The sequence below is a fragment of the Lissotriton helveticus genome, chromosome 9 (assembly GCF_964261635.1).
Source record: "Lissotriton helveticus chromosome 9, aLisHel1.1, whole genome shotgun sequence".
In the NCBI taxonomy this organism is placed as follows: domain Eukaryota; kingdom Metazoa; phylum Chordata; class Amphibia; order Caudata; family Salamandridae; genus Lissotriton; species Lissotriton helveticus.
The window spans coordinates 269,997,858-270,018,682 of record NC_136070.1 but is presented as its reverse complement, the minus strand read 5'-3'; positions in this window follow the sequence as shown (position 1 = coordinate 270,018,682).

Below are 20,825 nucleotides of genomic sequence, written 5' to 3'. Positions count from 1 at the left end.
CCATTGGAGGAACACAACGCTGGTCCCCCGGTGAGGCCATACGGGTGTCCCATCTGCGACAGCTGCTTGGGTTAGGGGGGCTGGTTTGTGTTAGGTTTCTTATATTCAATGCCTAGAGAATGTCACATTAGATAGGTACACATCTGAGCAAACCTACACAACACATCATCAAGTACATGTCGATGTGGGTGGGTGGCTGAGACCCCACATACAATGAGCTGGAATGTCAGAGGGGTACTCAACAAGATTAAGCGAGGGGTGGTACCCAGTCAGGCAAAAAGATCCAGAATGGAGTTGTCATGTTACATGAAACACACCTCATGGGCACTAAAACACCATGTTTAGCCCGCTATGAATACAACCAGGTGTATTATGCAGGATTTACTCGAGGTTCCAGGGGGGTGGCCCTTTTAATTCATCATCTAATATCATTTACACATATAGCTCACTGGACAGACGCCCATGGGAGATATATCATAGTGCATGGTTCCGTCAATGGAGAGCACATAGTGGTGGGCAGTGTATATGCTCCTCCCCCGTTATCCCAAACATTATTGACAGCTTTATGGAGGTTTGGGCTCTCCTGCACAAATGTCTCACAATGGGTGGCGACTGGAATTATGTAATATATGCACTCATTGATAGGTGACGTGGGGATAGCGCAAACCCTAACTACTAGCTCTTGTAAACATGCTTGGCTGGGCTGACACCTGGAGAATGTCCCACCCTCACAACAAAGGCTTTACAGACCACTCCTCAGCTCACAACACATCCTCCTGACTGGATTATTTATTCATATCCGGGATTCATGTTAAGAGAGTAGCTGAGGCCTCCATTCTCCCCCGTGGGTTATCCGACCACTTTCCAATTACATTAACAGTTACAGCTGGCTTACACAGATGCCCATTCCATTGGAGAATGTCCACATGGTACCTGCAAAACCAGAAATAGAAGGATCATATTAATAACGCGGAGGCAGAATATTTTCATCATAATGAGAGTACCCCATCCTCGCCGAGGGTACTAAGGGGAGTTCTAAAGCCTATCATATGTGGTGTCGACATAAGCTATACCACTGCAGCCCGGAAATGTAAGACGCATAAACTCAAATAGTTAGAAGGCCAAATGATGACATTAGAAAGACAATGTCACAAGCACGAAACACCTAAAATATGCAGGAATCCAATTCTTGCTCAACAACAATACCAAAGCATGTTAATGGAAGAGGCCTGACAAATGTGGTTGGGATCCAAGAGTCGAATATATCAATGGGGCGACAAATCTAGTAAGTTACTTTATTGATTATGCCGACAGGCATCAGTGTCCATGCCCCTCCCCCCTATTCCAGATATACAAGAGAAGACCCTTACAGATCCTATAGCTATTGCCAATAGTTTTGTGCAATTCTATAAAGAACTATACCAACTGAAAGAGGCGATACATGTCTGCTTAAAAGAGAAATTCCTAGTTGACATACCACCCCGCACGATCTCTGAGGATGTACGAGAATCCCTAGACGCACCTATCACACTAGAAGGGGTTATTACAGCCGTGTCTGAACTGTGGACTGACAAGGCCCCTGGCTCCAACGACTTCCCTAGTGAGTTTTATAAAGCATTCATAACACAATTAGGCCCACATCTCCTAAGTACCATATCTGAATTGGTAGAGATGACCAGATTCCCACTAGATTGGTGACATGCCGAAATTGTTGTGTTACCCAAGCCAGGCCGACCACCCGAACACCACTCCTCATATCGCCCAATTTCCCTTTTAACTATTACAGCAAAAATCCTCGCTAAAATATTAGAAAATAGGTTACTACCCCATCTGACTACGATGGTTCATCAGGATCAAGCCGGTTTCATGCCTAATCGCTCTACTCTCCATAATATCCGGACAGCCTATAACGCGATCGCAGCCGCAGACCGGTTGAGCAGACCAGTGGCATTGTTACTAGCAGAAATGGACAAAGCTTTTGATTCCATCAGCTGGCTATATGCATTTACCCGGCTACCACACTATAATTTCGGCCCACAGTTCATAAAATACGTTAAACCGATTTATACAGATCCAACTGCTACAATCCGAGTTGCCAATTGTATCTCGACTCATTCGGTGGGGTGAGGAACACGGCAGGGTTGCCCCTGTCCCCTCTCCTATTTGCACTGGCCATTGCCCCTCGCCGTATGGGTCCGGGGTTTCGAATGGACAATGGACATATCCGATCGCATAGCATTATATGCAGACGATATACTTTTTCCTTAAGACTACAAGCATAACCGGTCCCAGAATTCTGCAGATTTTTTGTGAAACATCTGGCTTATACATGAATCCCCGCAAATCTACCTTAAGGCCACCAGGTGGCACCCTGGGGCCTAACAGGTGGGCCAAGAACCTTCAGGTGGTAAAGGATAGCCTATCTTATCTGAGGGTGTTTCTGTCAGAGTCTCCCCAAATCTCGCAGTACAGAAACCGCGGTATGATTACCGAAAAAGTAAGCTCTAGCATTAGGTCATGGTCAGGAGTACCCCTATCAATATAAGGGAGCTCTGTTATTTTTAAAATGGACTCCCTGCCACAGCTACTTTATCATTTACAGAATCATACACACCCAATCATATCTTCATGGTTCAAACTGATCAATTCTACTCTGGGACAGTTCTTATGGGGTGGAGGCACGTCCTGGGTTGCACTCCGTACATGCTTCCAATCCATGTATTGTGGGGGAATCGTAGTCGCAGATATGCAAGCCTTTTATGCCGCCTCACACCTCCAGGTAATTAATGATTGGCGCTATGGGCCCAGTGATCCAGCATACGCAATTGAGCGATGGATATTAAACTACCAGACTCTTATGTCTCACTTATATAGTAATTTGCATCACTGCTCTCTATTGCCCGCCACTAGAGTGGTGTTGCTTACCTGGCGACAGTCCTTACAGCGAATGGGGTGGTGGGGTCGCCTTACCCGGGAAACACCTCTTTGGAATAACCGCCTATTATCTCACTTGGCTGGGCTCCAGGGGTTCTGTGAATGGGATCATATAGGCATCTCATCCATCGGTAATGTCATGCAAGGCACTGTACTCAAATCGTTCTAGACTCTTAAGGAGGACTTCACCCTACATAATTCACAGTTCTATAAATACCTGCAGTTTCATAATGCTATCACACCACACCACACATTAATAAAGTTGACTCATTTCTAGAATTCAGTCCATTAGAGGGTAAACTCCTCATGGGTGACTTAGGAGAACATAAGATCTCTAAAATATATCAATCCCTTATCACACATAGTGCCACTACACTCGAAAAACTCAAAGAAACAAGGCAAACAGACATTGGTCCCTTAGAAGCTGACGACTGGACTGAGGCCTTGGAATCTCCCCGTGGAGCTGCCATCTCCCTCTGACTACGTCTTATCCAGTGTAAATACATGCATAGGGCGTACTATACGCTATATGTTATGGAGAGCAAACATGATTGTATCTCTTATGTGCCTGAGATGTCAATCTGGTGACGGCACTTTCATACATATAGTTTGGACATGTACGGCTTTAGATAGATTTTGGAACGGGGTGCTGACATGCATGGCAAAAGTTCTTGGATGGGAAATACCTAGATCCCCTTGACTGACACTGCTGCACATAAGAGACACAACAGGCGGCAATAAGTACAAACGCCATCTCCTCTGGCTTGGCCTCACCATCGCCAAATGGGACATGGCCAGAAACTGGAAATCAGATAAACCCCCTGCGATTAGGGCATGGAAAAATGGCATAGATTTCTGTATGGGAATAGCGATCTCGGTCTTCCAGGGCCGTGGCTGCCCACAGCAACATTCTAAAATATGGGGCAGATGGGCGGGCTACCGTCGGCTATTCTTGCCGGCACTAGCGACGCCGTCTGATATGATAGACTCTAAACTCAAATCTTGCGATGCACAGAAAAGACATACTTCATGAAGAGAATATGAGGAAAGTATGCTTCATATCTATCTAATTTGTATATAACAATCATTTGCAACTGCATTGAAGTTTTTCTGTTTAGCTATGTTTATATTAAGTATATAACTTCGATAACAAATGTAACTCTCAAAATACGCAGTAATTAAGTGATTGCCTTCATACTTGAGAAATATGAATAACATTTGTTATTAAAAGTAAAAAGACAAGAGCAATTTGGCAAAACAGGAGCAAGTTGGTTTAATTAAAGAAGCGGCCGGGAGAGTATCGACAGAGAAGCGTCTGAAGAAAGTCTCTCATTGTACAGAAGTTTTGGCCGACCATTTATACTGTTCGTGAGGTGCAATAAACCAATCAGGCATTCATACACAAATACAACCATCTGATAAGGGGGAGACATGTGTCTCTCGACCTCAGGGAGAGCTGGTGTGGGCCAGTGTGTATGTGTCCAGATGTCCAGCGTGGGGAGTGTGTGATCACTACCTGTGGTGTATATGCTGTGTCCTATTGGCTGAGTGTTCCTAACTTTATGTGGCATCTATCTTTGAGATATTTTGGGAATGTGCGCCTTTGCCCAAACATGTTTTATTAGGGCCAACTACCCTCAGACCGGTTTGTTGTATAACTGCCTAACTGTGGGATCAATCAGGGTTTTCCCTGGGAGCGCGTTTGTCTTTAAGCTCAGTGTAACCCCATATCTACACAAACAGGTATTGGGGAGTGTCCACGTCCCTGAAGGGTTTGAGAGGTTTCTCAGTCGGAGTACGTCCTCCCCGGGCAGAATAACAATTAAAAAAAAATACCCCAATGGACCAACTTGTGGTCAGTGGTGCTGGTTGACTAACTATACACGAGAAACAATGAAAAAAAGGGGCAAAAAAAGGAACGAGGAAGGGGGGCAGTTCTAGTGAAAGGTTGTACCTAACTCAACCATGAATGTGGGGAAGAAACACTTCTTGTTTAATTACCCTCACACACCCTAATGGTGTCATGCTTCATCATCGGGTCACCCCGACTCCTAAAAGTCCGGGTGGGCTCAACCACAGTGTTGGGAGCTCTTTAGATAAATGAAGATCAGGGGGGTTAAAGATTAAGAAACCTCAGGCAGACCCCTGGTTTCCCTTTATTCTTGGATCTGTCTGGGTTATTAAAATTTTTTTTAATAGCGGGCCGGTAGGAGTATTATGGTCCTAAGACCCTGGTGCCGACATGTTTCAGTCCTGGGTGGCCGAATAGGCCGTGGACTTTCTTCAGGGCAAAGGGATACCCCCTCTGTGAGAATTACTAGTTAGAGGGGTCCCTATCCTATCTGTGAGGTGAGGGGAGGGTAGCTACTCCTCATTGGTGTGTGACAGATAATGTATCTGTTATCTGTGATCCTCCATCCTACTTGGGTAGGCTGAGAGTATCACACAGGACCGGAAGGATACTGTGGGTGGTCTTCAATTAGAGAGCTCACCCCACTCCTTAAACCATTAGGGTCCCAGTCCTTGGCAAGGACCGGAACCCTAATAAGTTTGAGGAGCGGGGTGAGATCTCTAATTGAAGACCACCCACAGTATCCTTCTGGTCCGGTGTGATACTCTCAGCCTACCCAAGTAGGATGGAGGAGCCAAGGACTGGGACCCTAATAGGTTTGAGGAGCGCACCAAATACTATCAAATGGACAATCAGCTTTTTGAGTAGTTGTGAGGGTTAAAGAATGGTAAAGCGGTGCAGAATATTACTTTTTCAATTTGGATAGTCCTCTGCATTCTATCGATCAGAAGAACAAGTTACTTATCTTCATTGACGCTCTTACTAGTGAATACTCTAACAGCAGGCTCGTCACACCCTTCAGCATCCCTATTCTGTGGTGTGGCCTCCCTTTTAACCATTTAAAAAGGTACCAAATTAAAAATCTACACACAGTAACTGACAATTGTTTTGTGATCCACATCAGAGGGTGAGGAACAAGTCAAGGAAGAAACCGACATAGACGTGCAGTTGTGGCACTTATATGTGGTCTCAACACCACTAAGGGGCTTGCGGGAGCACTGCTGCAAACACTTGTGTAAGTAACTTCTTCTACACTCTTTCATCAGCACCATGGCTAACACACAGTTAATTCTTCTAGATACGAACTACTACATATCTGTAAAATCTGCACCTACATCCTGATCCACACTGCTAAAGTCTACTCTTTACAACAAACTTGGCTACTGTATTAGCATACATGTGAGCTCCCAAATTAGGTGTTCTTTCACCTTGACTCAACTTTACACCAGCCTGCTCCAACCATGAACTGGCTCATTGATTTTCTGCAAGCCCAGTACAGTACAATCTTGATGTTTAAGTTGATAACCACATTATACCGCCCAACTTTTTTAAAATTCTCTCCCACCACTCCCCTTCCTGCCATCTGTGCTAACCTCCCCCACCTACTGTTTCCAAACTCCCATGCATACAGTTCCACTATTATTGCTTACAGCTTCTTGCCAGGCTCCCTTAGAATGCCCTCCTGTTCAATTACAAGGCCATACAGTCTTTTTCTGCCTTCAAAATGACTGGCAACCCCCACATATTCAATTGTGACTCCTTAGTCAGATATGCTTAACTCCATATATTCATCTCTCCGACTTTCCCTTCCCGTTCTCTCCCACACTTACCACGTAAAGTCAACTGTATAAAGTTCAACACAATATATGGATCATTAATGTATGTGCTGTCTTGTTAATTGCCTTTGCCTTATTATTAGCATTGTCCTTAACTTCATTCCTTTATACAACCACTAAGCCAATCCTGTTCATTGGTAACATTGGTTTACTATATAGAAGAATGGCATCATAATGAATTTAGGGCCTCAGGCAAGTTATATTTTGGGGTACTAGTTATAAACAGCTTTCAATGTATTGAACATTTTCAGCTAAGTCAAACCCCTGTGGGGCCAAACATTTTTGAATTATATGTTAAAATTTCAGAGTTAAGAACAGGGATAAAAAGTCAAGTCAAGTTACCAGGTGTCCGGCACCCAAATAGTACCAAAAGAAAGCTTGGACAAGCACTGATAAAATAATTTCTTCTTACATAAGGATCTATTTTGGGCGCTGTAACTAAAACATTTTACATGGAATTCAGAGTCTAACCAGCCTGTTCACACTTTATAGTAAAGATACTGTCATTTTGAATTGGCGGCTGTTTGGTGGGATTAGGAATAATGTTAAAATAAGATATATGCAGATAATATTTAGAATTGTAAATTAATATTTGTATTCACTAATAAATTCCCCATTTACTACTGCTGTTCTTTCTGCGACAGTGGAAATCAAAGTACTGCTCTGAGGATTTTCACCATTCAAGTGGGTGAAATCTCGTAATTTTCTCTTTGTTTCTCTTTCCCTGTCTTGGTCTTCTTTTCTATTTATATGTGCACTTCTCTGGCTAGACAATTTGCACAGACTTGAACCTCAGAGTTAAGTAAGAGGGTAGAGAAAAAGAGATAGGAGAAGGACATCGTACAGAAGAAGCAAAGACAAAGTTGAAGTAGAGAAAGGTGAGGCAGGGAGGCACGAGGTACAAGGAGAAGAGTGAGGTAGTCAGAAGGAGAGATACAGAGAGGTAGGTAGATAATCAGAGATGGGTAATGCCCTGGTTACTTACCGGTAATCTTAATTACTCCGAGTGTAGTATTCCTCGCCACATGACTAACATATAGCTTTAGCTCCCCAACAGAACCCTCCAAGCAAATTAGCGCACTAGTGCTCTCATCCCTATCTAACATGGCCGACCACCTTCACCCCTGACCTAGTACAAGAAGTATGACCCACCCCACTTCCTGCTCAAGTACCAATCTTCAGCACCCAAACAACATGAAGCAGATAGCCAAATAGGGAAGGGAGAGATGGGAACTCATGTGGCGAGGAAGACTACACTTGATGTAATGAGGATTACTGGTGAGTAAGTGGGGCATTACCTCCTCGTAAGGCTTCCTCGCCACATGACTAACATAATGAGCATATACCAAAGCTACCGTGGCTTCATGGTCACCAAAAAACAACTGAAACCAATATAAGAGGCGGAAACATAGTTGTAATCCAAACATCAAACTAAGGAAAAACAAACAGATGCCCAACAGGTGGAAGGCAGACAATCGCAGGCAGAGCCAGTCTGCAGAACAGCCTCAGCATAACCCCCAGCAGCTGAACCACCCAACACCACCCAATAATGGTCCATGAACATGGTAGGAGAGACCCACAATGTGGTCCCACAAAGAGCCCCAATCGAGATGCCATTGAAAGAAGCCCAGGAGACAGAAATACTATGTGTAGATCTCCCCTGTATACTGGCAGACACTTCCGACCCCTGCGACCCGTAAGCCAGAATGATCATATGTGAAAACCACCCACTCAAGGTGGAATGAGAAGGCACCTGACCTGACTGCACCGGGCCCAAAGTGACCAACAAACAATCACCTGTGCAAAATGCCATGGTCCTCTCCAGATACACCATCACCGCCCGTCTGAAAACTAACAGTGGGAGACCAACATCCACCCAGACCCAGGCACAGGAGAGAAGGTGGGCAGAACAACCTCCCTGGAATGATAGGTAATGGAGGGGACCTTGGGCAAGAACTCTGGAACACAGCGCAGGACAATGAGACCCGGCAACACACGCAAGAAGGGAGGTGACCTCAAATGGATGCAACCTCCCCAACCCTACCAGAGGACACAAGGGTCTTAAAAAAACAACCATCTTGGTCAAACACTCCACGTCCACTGACCCCAAGGGTACGAAAGGAGCAGCCAGCAGCGCCTGCAACACCAATGGGAGATCCAGGTCAAAGTAGGAAAAATCTGAAGAAAAAAACGAAGCATCAACCAGGCCACCAATGGATCCAGCCCATCAAATTGAGGACTACGGAAAGCCTGAAAAGCAGCCCACTGTACCCGAAGAGTAGAAGGAGCCAGACCCAACCAAAAAAAAAACAGACAGAAAATCCAGTATCCTTATAGGATCTACTGAACGAGAGTCTAGCCCCTTAGTGACACATCACCTAGAAAAGGACCCCCAATGCCGGCAATAAGACCAAAGAGTCACCGGCTCCTGGAGCCCTGAAGCAGGCCTACTACCTCTGCAGAGAAGCCATGGAATAACAGACGCATGCTTCCAATAGCCAGGCCTGAAGATGGAATCGCCGCAGAACCCCCGCCAGATAGAGGTGAACCCCCTCAGAGGATAAGGATGGTCGGGAATCGCCTGACATTCCAAAAACACAAGCTCCCACTGAATAGTATACCGGGGCAGCTGACCTTGCCCGGCACAATCAACAGAACAGAAACCTTCACCAAGCGGGTTTTGCACAGCCTCCAACCAATCAGGGGGATCAGAGGAAATGCATAAAGCAGCCCGTTCGGCTACAGGAACAACATCGCATACACCTGCCATGCCACCGGACAGAGAGTAAACAAGCAGAAGTGGGGCAGTAGAGCATTATTTGTGGCTGCAATGAGACCAGCACCAGACACCCAAACCTCATTTGCAACACAAAAAACACCTCTGTCGACACCAAAGAGATCAAAATCATGGGGGGTAAACCCCGCCCACCGGTGGTCTACCGCACAATTCTCCCTACCGGGTGATACACTTCCTTCAGTAACAACACAGTGCTATCCACCCAGGCCAGAATCTCTTAAGCCAGGAGCCACAAAGACTGAACCCTGCAACCCCCCTGGTGATCGAGATAACTCATCACAACCTGGTTGTCTATCCAGACCCGAACATGATGCCCCAAAATGAAAGACACAAACGCCAGATAGGCTAAAAGAACCACCTTCAGTACCCTGAAGTTAGAGCAACCTGCCTGCAGGAGACCCCCCCTCCCCCACCCACGACCTTGCTGCATCCATGGTCACCATCCGAGGAGACAACACCTGAAAAGGAAGTACATCAGCTAGACGAATGGCGTCCAACCAACCACCACTATGAAACGAAGAAACACTCACAGACTGGACCTAAGCTTTGAAACATAGGGACCAATAAGCAAGGAGATGAATGACCAAAGGCACATGAGCAACCGTGCCTAAGAAAGAACATGGATTCCTTTTTTTTTTTTTTTACTTTGTTTTATTGGGGTGTCAGAACATGAAAAGAAAACAAGCATAATTCATAACCAACAGAACAAACAAAAGCTGTGGCTGATACCCCAAATGTTTTTTCTTTCCAATATTTTCTTCTCTCCCCCCCCCAATCCCGGTGATCCATCTTCAAGCAAAACCAAAATCTAAGGACCCAGGAGAAGGCAATGACAAAAAGATGAAAGAAAAAGAAGGGTAAAAAAGAAAAAAAATGTACATAGATATATCGCACCAGCAAAAAAAATATTTCATACCAAGCTATTAAGCCAATTTATCAGAGGGAGCCAGAGCTTCTCTCCTCTCTCTCTAGCCCGTCTTCCCTTCCCCCTCACTACCGCAATCTCCCAATTATATATAGATAGTTTATTAAACCAAACATGTTCTGTCGGTGGATTTGAATCAAGCCATGCTGTGGCCAAACGAACGATAAACAGCCATAGCGATAAACACCAATTTTCGATGATTTTCCTCCATCACTTGATTAGAAATTCCCAACATTATTACCTGTGGGGTAAGTGTCACGATGTGACCTAGTATAGCCCCCAGCCTCTGTTCAATTTTGGGTAATATTTGGGAGAGACCCGGACAGGTAGCGAACATGTGTGTGCTATCAACGGCCACCACCCCACAACGAGGGCAGTATATCCCAGTAATACCCCCGCATCTATGTATACGGGCTGGAGTCACGTACAGATTACACCAGGTCTTGAAACACTGTACTTGCAGATTTGCAGATATACATGAAGTTTGACTAAAGAGCAGAGAGTCCTCACACTCCCCCTACCCAGCCTGTAACACTGTTTGCCATCTATCAAAATGCTTAGTAAGAACATCCCCCATTTTTTCCGTAATGGCCTTATAGATGGCAGCGGTTTGCGGTGTATTACTTTTAAGCAAATCAAAAAGCGGGATTCGATTCCGGTTCTGGCATTTTTTCTCAAAAAAATCCCAAATTTGTAGGAAGTTAAAAAAATCCTTATTCCCTACGCCAAATCTATCTTTAAGAGCATCAAAAGAAAGTAGGTTGTTGCCAGAAAGAAGATCCCCAATACAATAAATCCCTCTTTCCCCCATCTACTAAAATACGCATCATTAAAAATTTCCGAACATATGGCATTATTATCAGCAAGAGGGAAATACCGATGCAGCCGGCCAATTCCGAACCTTAAACTTAACCCTCTTGTAATAAGCAAAATCAACTGATCTGTGGGGGCTTCCCCCACAGATCAGTTGGAAAATAGAAATTTCTGAATTATCCGAGTTGTATCCATTTATCAGCTTGCCTGAATACTTCAAGGTAGTAGCCCAATAATAAGTCTGGAAATTAGGGACAGACCAGCCCCCCCGATCTCTGGGAAGTGTCATAAACCTTAATGCCCGTCTTGGGCGCTGCCCTGCCCATAGAAACCATGAGACAGCCTGGTCAAATTTCCGAAACCATAGCTTATTAAATTCAAGAGGGATGGCTCTAAAATAATAAAGTATCTTGGGCAAGAAAATCATTTTAATAACATTGCTTAGGCCCATAAGCGTCAAATAAAGATTGCTCATCCTCTTGGTATCAGAGTTCATTTTGACTAATAAGGGCGCCAGATTTAAATCAACAAAGTCCACTTTTTCATTAAGGACTATTTGGGTTTTACTTTCGTTCATATGATAGCCGGAGACTTTACCAAATCGAGATGTTAGCACACCTAACTCGTCCAGAGCCCTCTGTGGGGCCGACGTGACTATCGCTAAATCGTTGGCATAGCCTACAATTTTGCCCTCTCCTCCCTGGGCAGAAACTGGTAAAATTACCTGGCTCTCTTGTATTAGTCTAATTAGCGGGTCAATATAAATTGCAAATAAGAAGGGAGAGCAGGGGCACCCTTGTCTTGTGACCCGCCCTATATTGTTCTCCCCAGAGTGTGATCTGATCAGTGCTAGCTTGGCAATTGGATCTTGATACATGCTTTTAATGGCCCGATTAAAGCCTTCCCCAATTCCATAATGCTTCATGACAGTCCATAGAAAGGTCCAGGAGACCCTATCAAAAGCCTTTTCGGCATCCAATAAAATTAAAGCCATAGGGTCTCCTGTCACCTTGGTATAGTCAAATAGAGTTATTACTCTAGGAATATGATCTATGGTTTCCCGGCCTGGAACAAAACCGTGTTGACTGTGGGAGACCATTTTTTTTTATCACGGACGCCAATCTATTCGCCAAGATTTTTTAGTAGATTTTAACGTCGTTGTTGATCAAAGTGATTGGCCTGTAGGCCCCCAAGTCCGTGGCCGCCTTCCCGTTTTTTAGAAAGATAACAATTTTAGCAAACCTCCACGAGTCCGGCGAAGGATCCCCCCCTGAATCAAGCTCAATAGCTCCAGCATAATTGGGGCCAGTTGACCTTGACTTTTTTTTTTAATTCTCCTCAGAGAAAATCAGGCCCTGCCGCTTTGCCAGATGGGACCGCCTCTAGTACATTGCTGACTTCCCCTAAAGTAATCGTAGCGTCCAACATGTCCCTATCTGCTGGGGTCAGTGATTCTATTTTAACCCTATCCAAAAATCCCACTATTTCATCCTGTAAAGCAGGAATATTCCTCCTATCCTCTGATAAAAAATTTCAAAGGTGGCAAGAATAGCGTCCGGGTCATTCACAAAACCAATTTCTGGGTCAATTTACTTCCGTAATCCGGGCCTGAACTTCTTTTTCTCTTATTCGGACAGCTAATGTATGCCCTATCCTTTCATTGCTTTTGTAAATTTTCGTGCGCCAGGCAAGATACCTGGCTGCAGTTTTGGCTGATGAGATCTCCGTTATAGCAGCTCTAATAGTTAAAATCTTTGTTTGTGCCGCCTCGATATCCCTTCTTTCTGAAAATACTTGAACCAAGTTTAGCTCAGCTTTGGTCAATTCTGCATAGAGTTTATTTATCTTGTTTTTCTCCAACTTCTGAGCCCTCCATCCAAACTGCGTGGTTTCCCCTCTAACCCCAGCTTTTAGCGTATCCCATACATTCTGCAGACTAGTACTACCCCAATTCTCTTCCACAAATCTAGTGATCCAAGCTGCCATATGTTCTACATATTCGTTGTCATTCAGCAAAGCCCTATTAAATGTCCACGTAGAAGTATATTTTGGGCACTTGATACGGACTTCCAGGACCAGAGTATTATGGTCTGACATAACCTTGGGATATTTCTCGATTTTACAGCCCGACACCAAGCTACGAGAGATAAAAAAAAATCCAATCTTGAATGCGATTGGTGTCGGGCTGAATAATACGTAAACCCATCTTCCCCACTTCTAATTGCTGCCCAGGCATCCACTAGCCCATGAAGTTCTTTCAGCTGGCATAGAGACCTATAAATTTTGGGTTTACGCCCTTGATAAGCCCGTTCGGGTTGATTCGATACTGCACAGCTCATATTTATGTTAAAGTCTCCACAGATTATGAGTGGCAACGGCCACACAACCAATTCCGTATTCAACCAGTCATACAGCTCTGAAGCATCTAACACCGGGCCGTAGACTGAGCATACAGTAAAGATGTTATTATCAATGACACACTAGGTTATGGCCCATCTGCCATACTTATCTGAGACTGGGCGTGAAAAATGTGCCAAAACTCGGCGGGCAAATATGGCCACTCCCCTGGTCTTAACCTCCTGTTTAGAACAAATGATCAGCTGAAAGCTATCTAATTCCATAATTTTACTTCTGCTAGCTTCAATGTGGGTCTCCTGGAGACAAATAATATCTGCCCTGAGAATTTTAACATCTTCTTTAATCCTGCCCCGCTTCTCTGGGTCATTCAATCCACATATATTAATAGTAGCTATCCTGACTCCCCCCATTGGTTATATATGCTATGCCAAAAATGGACAGAGCTGAAAGTAAAACCAATAAAGATATATCCCCCGAGCTGCCCCTTGCATTTCAGATTCCTTTCCCCCACCCCCACCCCAGCCCCAGCCCCTCCCACCCATCACTTCGGCAAAAAAGGTCTACAGACCCTTGTGATGCCTCCCATGTTGGTGCGCCCCTGTTGCTCCCTGACCACTATAAAAGAGAGCAGGGGGCATAGCCCCCCTTCAACCAACGCCCTTGGTCTTGCCCAATAACCTATATCCCTTTGTCCCATAAAGCCCACGCCCCCATGAACCACAATGTAAGTGAAGGAAATACAACCAGCAACAAAAGCCAAACAAAATATCAAAAAACAAGAGAGAAGGGAGGGGATGGGACAGACACCTATAGTCGATAGCCTTTTGTTCCCCTTGTACTCCTATCCCCCCTATACACCCTCCCCTCCCCCCTTTTTGATGTCCGGTTGTTATACAGACTGATCTATTCACCAAATATCTCCTTTAAATAATCCCCTGCTTTAATCTCGGAGGTGAACACCCTTATCCGACCCTGATAAATCACTTTCAAACGAGAAGGGTTCATCAAATAGACTTTGCAGCCAAGTTTTTGAAAAGGAGAGATCTGCCACAGGCGCCACTTTCTCTCCACAGTAGTATGGCAGAAGTCCGGTCGCACAAAGAAAGTCTGCCGTTCTGCTGATTTCTTGGCATCAGGTCGAGCTTTTTCGAATACTGCTTGCCGCAATGAAAAATTCCCAAAAAATATAAGAATAGCTCGTGGCCTTTGGGCCTGCCCGGGATTTTTCTTAGCCATTAGGGGGAACCGATGGACATGCTGTATCTCAGCTTCCCAGTTCCAGAATGAAAGTTCTGGGAAGGCAGACTTAAAAAGCTTAATCACAAAGCTGCGTATGTCCCCCCCTCCTTCCACTTTCTCTTCGATGATCTTTCGAAGATCTTTCCCCCCTTTAGAGCGGCTGGCAGCATGTTGAAGTGTGTCGGCAGTATTGGGTGCACTATCTGTATCACTAGCATCAGCTGAGCCATCTCCCTCTGAGGTCTCGATACCACTTCCCCCTATTGAGTCCGATTCTTCTGCCATAGAGAAGAAGTTCTCCCCATCAGGAGTCCCAGGCATAGCTCCCCCTCCTTCCTGTGCCTCCGGAAAAGAATTCCAGTCTGGATCCGGACCTCTTTGATCTGGGCCAATGTTATCCTCCACTTGCCATTCTATTTGAGCCACCGAAGATGGCACTGGAGTAAGTGGAGCTAAAGTAATAGATACTGTACCTCCGCCAGGAGATCGAACCGTTGCAGCTTCCAGTCCTACAGCGGAACCATCCACCCCAGGTGTTTCTTGGCCTGAGTTTGACGGAGTAATATGACTAAAGCGACTGGGAGTAGTAAGGATACTAGGAATGCTAGAAGTGCTCAGTGTAGCTGTGGGGTCAGTACTGGAAATCATAGTCGTAGTCGTGGTTGCAGCAGCCCCCGATACACCTACTGCCGGCACATTGGAAACAATTTTCTTACTCCTAGCTGGATGGGCGTCCGCTCAGAATTAGATTTAGGCTGGAAGTTCGGTTTGCGACTTATCGGCTTTCCAGCGAACATGCCAGGCACTGTCAAAGTCTTCCTCTTGGCCCCCGGGTCCAGAGGAGTATGCTCCATGCCGGGTTTTCCCCTGCACTCAGCTGCCACCTCTGCAGTATCTCTCCCCCCTTGGTTAGTAGCAGCAACTGAATCGGGGCGGGCTAATGTCTCCTGTTTTTTTGCAGTACTGGGATCTTTACTGCTAGCAGCCCCATCCTTAGCAGCAACTCGAGGGAGGGCCCTTTTCTGACTAAGAGCGTTCCACTCCGGAGGCGATGAAGATATGTTTTGCAGAGCGTCAAGGTAAATATCATCCGCAGGTCAGTGGGCGCCGAGACAGTTTGGGTAAAACTCCGCTGCGGTCAGCCTAGACGTAGCATTCCGGCCAGGTCAGGGAGCAAACCTGCACAGCTTCACGCGGCCGCCATCTTGCCGACTCCTACAGAACAGCCATGCAAAAGAACATGGATTCCTGATGACATCAACCCCTGCAACGTCAACCACCGAGACACAGGAGCAGCAACCATATCGAGCAGAAAACTCAACCCCCACCTTAAAGTTGCCCTCCTGTCCCCCGGAAGAAAAGGCCGACCCTTGACCATGTCCAGATGACCCCCACAGAACACCAGATATTGCGTGGGGACTAGCACAGACTGGTGATAAAGCCATGGACTACCAAAATCCTGCATACCTCCTGGACGCGAAGGGTACCCTCAGAAAGTGAAGAGGCGGAAATCAGCCAGTCAGCCAATCCCCCACCTTATGACTGATCCCCACCAGAGGTGCCAAAACAACGGTGAAACCCATGGGGCTGATAACCGAAAAGAGAGAACCTGGAACCGACAATGCTCTAAACCAACGCAGAACCTTGGAAACCACTATGAGAGGGCAGGCAGGAATGGTACATAGAGATAAACATCCAACAGATCCAATGATGCTACCATTGTCCGAGGACTCAGAAAAAGGAAGAAACCCCTGCCAAAACAACACTATAAATCGTACAAGAGGAATAAATGTGGTGATTCGCTTTGAGTCCGGCACAGGCCAGAAAACCCATGACAAGTTCCAACGCAGGAACAGGAGCAAACATACTCCTCGACCCCTCTGACTCAGAGGAACCAGGCTTATTGCCTCCACGTAAGTCATTCTCAAATACCAGTTACCAGGCCACTAGGAGAGGATGGAAGGGGGTCAGGGCAAGTACAAATAACTCGGGCGACTAACCCCAACAACCATTGGACAGAGATTGACCTGTGCCATGTTTCCAGAAACCTTGACAACCTTCCCCCAACCAGAACCTGCACCTCGGAGTCCCACAGATAGTCAGGAGTATGGTTGGTGACTTGTGCCACTATCGGAATGCAGAGACCAGAATCCATATTTAAAAACTGACACCCCAGTCGTATCCCCTTCCACGAAAAGGGCGATTACCCATGGAAGTCGTCAACTGACTAAAGGCACTCTGGCTAACAAAAGAACCTTCCACCAGAAGACATACTCAAGGGCAACAGCAACCGTCCTTCACAGACACCTTCACCAGCACCTCAATGGTGGGTAGAACAACTCTACCCTTAAAAAGGGAACCATCAGTAGCAAAGCCTTCAGCCCACCAAGTCCACAACCAGACCGGTCTTCCAGCCTGAATGGCAGCACTTGCAGATGCTGCTGCCCCCAAACAAACAAAAGAAAGACTAACAACAGCCTGGTCTGTGCACCATTACTGCCATGGTAGGCAGGATGTCTGCCTCTTGCCCCATAAGCTTTGCTAGACGCTTAAAGTCCTCCATGAGTGACCGGAAGGGTTTAATAGATAGGCAGATGCTCTAAAGGAGAAATTGGCTGCAGCGTAGGTGCACTTGACCGCCGAATCTACGTGCATGTCCATCAGAACTGAGAGGGAATCATACCCAGACACCGTAGCCCTTGGGGCGGCAGCCTAGCCACACTTATCAGCCTCATAGATCATCCACCTCTGCATCGGCACTAGCAGACGGCACAAAGCGCTGTCTCCTAGGAGAGGAAGGACCCACATGCCCCAAAAATGCAGCAGCCACTGCAGCATGAATCCTCAGCTGTATGGCCAGCAAAAAGGGTGTCATAGCCAGACCCTGACCCTCACCGCTAGGGCATGATTCATCCTGAACATCTCCTGAAGCCTCCATTATGCACACTGCCAAATATCCGTGGACTAAATAGCCACAAAGCAACTAAGGTGCAGTGGAAAGTTTGTTTAGCTACCATGGTGCCTAGCCACTCAAAACACTCAGGCCAGCTTGCACACTCATCAGCGCGACCAACTCGCACATCCGCAGCCCCTAGTTGATTCCCCCAAAAACTGCATGGAATGTGTAATTTCGCGACTACCGTCGTCGCCATGGACCCTTCCATACCGAAGCGTCCATCACTACAAATGGTTTCACCATAGGCCGCGTTCTAGCAGGGCGTGACCAGCTGTAACTTGACATGCGGGTATAGAGCTGCAAAACAAAAGAAAGGAACGCCAGAACCACCTAACTGGAGTATTTACACCTGCTTGCAGTCCCAACAACATGACGTAGCATCAGAGCCGGAGAAATCCATGCTGGAGTCGGACTCCGCACATGGTGTCGCAGCCGCTCACAGCCCTTATCCCGTATTCCAGACCATGAGCCTGCTGAAGCAGGCCATAAAAAATATGACAGTAAGAGCTCGCTATAGCAGGCTTGCTATAATACCAATTTACACATGCTTAGCGTTGCATACAAAAATATACCAGCACCACATAATGCAAAAAAACAAGTAAGTCAGCATAGTAGGACCTCTTACTGGGAATATGGGCATGCTCAAGCACAACCGCACCCCACTTACCTACAACTTGCTTGAAGAGTCTGCAATGCAGAGCCAAACAAACAGGAAGTGGGATGGGTCGTGCCACCTCTGCTACTAGGTTAGGGGTGAAGGAGGTCAGCCATGTTAGGGAGGGATGGGAGAACTACAGCTCTAATTTGCTTGGAGGGTTCTGTTTGGGATCTGAAGCTCACTATGTTAGTTGTGTGGCGAGGAAGACTTACGAGGAGGTAATGAGATTAAAGTGAGGGAGCTCGGGAAAATGAAATGAAGAGCTGCATACCCAGAGGGGTGTGTTAGAGAGAGATGTAAGATAGAAAGTGAAAAGAGTTAGAAACATGTAAAGACAACCAAAGGTAGACAGCTAAAGGGCGCTTTGGTAGTGGGAGGAACCAAGAGATGCAAGGTAGAAAGAACATTTGGAAGTATTATCAAGTTTTTACTATTGGCTTTGACATGCCCTCATGTTATCTTGAATTCTGACTCGGTCTTGCTTGAGATTTTTGTGCGCACAGGCAGGCCCCCAGATTACTCAAGTTGTTTAGGTTATTCACGTTCAAGGTTGCTTTGTTTTTGGAGATTGTTTAATGTACTGCCGGAGACTTTATTAAGCTTCATTAAGATTAAGTTTGAAACATTCGACAATGCAGAACTCCTTTGCCTATGAAATGCTTGCATGGAAAGGGGCGTATTCCAGTAAGTTTCCAATGGCTCTTGGTACCTTATAGTGTGTTTTGAGACTATAAAGCTGGGGTTGGAGCCTGAACTGCGGACACGTCTTCAATGCAGGACTCTGGTTGCCGAGTCTCCTGACCCCGGCAGTGAATCCCCCAGTCTGGAGTGGGCCAGGATGCAGTTTGCACCAGGTGATGTGTTTTATTTTTGATAGTTGCCATTGTGATGTGTGACTGTCTGTGTGCACATTTCAGTTTCCAGGGGCTATAATCATCTGAGGTGTTTTCTTTGAGTATTGACTTTGTGATGTGTGAGAGTGTGTGCACATCCAAGTTAATCATCTGATGTATTTAGTGTACATATCTTTCTGATTTCTTGCAGGACGTCCAGCATTATCAGATTGTGTTTTATTTCATATTATCTGCGTGTGTTTCATTTCGACTTATAATCCATGCATTACTTATAAGTGTGATATTATTGGTAGCATATATATCGCTGTTGTTGATTTGACAACTGGGAAAGCCTTCTGTTAGAGAGAATTGCATCAATAAAACCCCAAGCCTTATTCTGAATACAGTCTTTGATGCGTTTCATTTTATAAAAGTGAAATCCCTTTCCAGGTGGTGTTGTGTTATTTGTATTGCTTTGTCGCGTTTGAGCCTCCGTGTGGGAGGGTGGTATTCTCTATTATCTGGGAGTGCGTAGCAATACATTGCAGTACATTCTCTTATTTGGCTGAAACAGTATGGTAGCAAACTATGGCTTTTTAACTACCTTGATTAAGGGCAGTATAAGGGTATTGACTTACACATTATCAGAATCTGCAAGATATCTTTTGGCTTTGGTGTAGTCTAAATAACTTGACGTTCTTTACTAGACAAACAAACCAGGCTAACATCATTATGTCCATTAAATAGGCCCACTGAAGGCTCCTGGCACTCAGGGCTTTACTTGCTAAGAAGTTTTGTGCAACAACTAAGCTGTTTGAATGGCTACACTCTTTCATTCATTCAGACTGTTTTTAGATTTCTTAGACAATGCATGTGCGGTCTCTGCAAGACTTTTCTTTACATACAGTGGTTAGAGCCCGCTCACAGTTTACCATTTGTTAGCTTCGGTGTCTATCTTATTTGCTTTGCTCCCGTTTGTCACTGCATGCAGGCATCATGTCCTCTTCTTGTGTTTGGCCCTACACCCTGGAGTATAGACCAAGTAGGTGTGTCCATCCACTGCTCTTTTTTTCATTGAGTTCAAGCACTGCATATGAGTGTCTGTGTTTTCAGTCTGTCTAATAGAAACACATCCATGTTGCTTCTATTACCGCCCACCTGCCCCCTTCCATTGCTGTTTGTTTCCCTCTTACCCTGTACTATACACCACTGCACTCTACGCCACTCTGCGCTACTGTGCACCACTGTACTTTATGCCACTCCACTCTACACAACTCCACTCAACGGCACGGCACAACACTGCACTCTATGGCACGGCACGACACTGCACTCTATGGCACTCCACTTCACTGCACTTTACGGCACGGCACAACACTGCACTCTACGGCACGACACTGCACTCTACGGCATGACACTCTAAGACACTGCACTCTGCGCCACTATACTCTACGCCTCACCACTGCACTTTACGACTCTGCACATTATGCACTCTACTCCGAGCCACAGCACTTTGCGCAACTCCACTCTGCCCCACTCCACTCTATAGCCAGATTATTAAATTGCCATGGATTCCCCGTGAAAACACATGGAAAATAGGTTCCCCCAAGCAGGTAAAAAGATTAAAT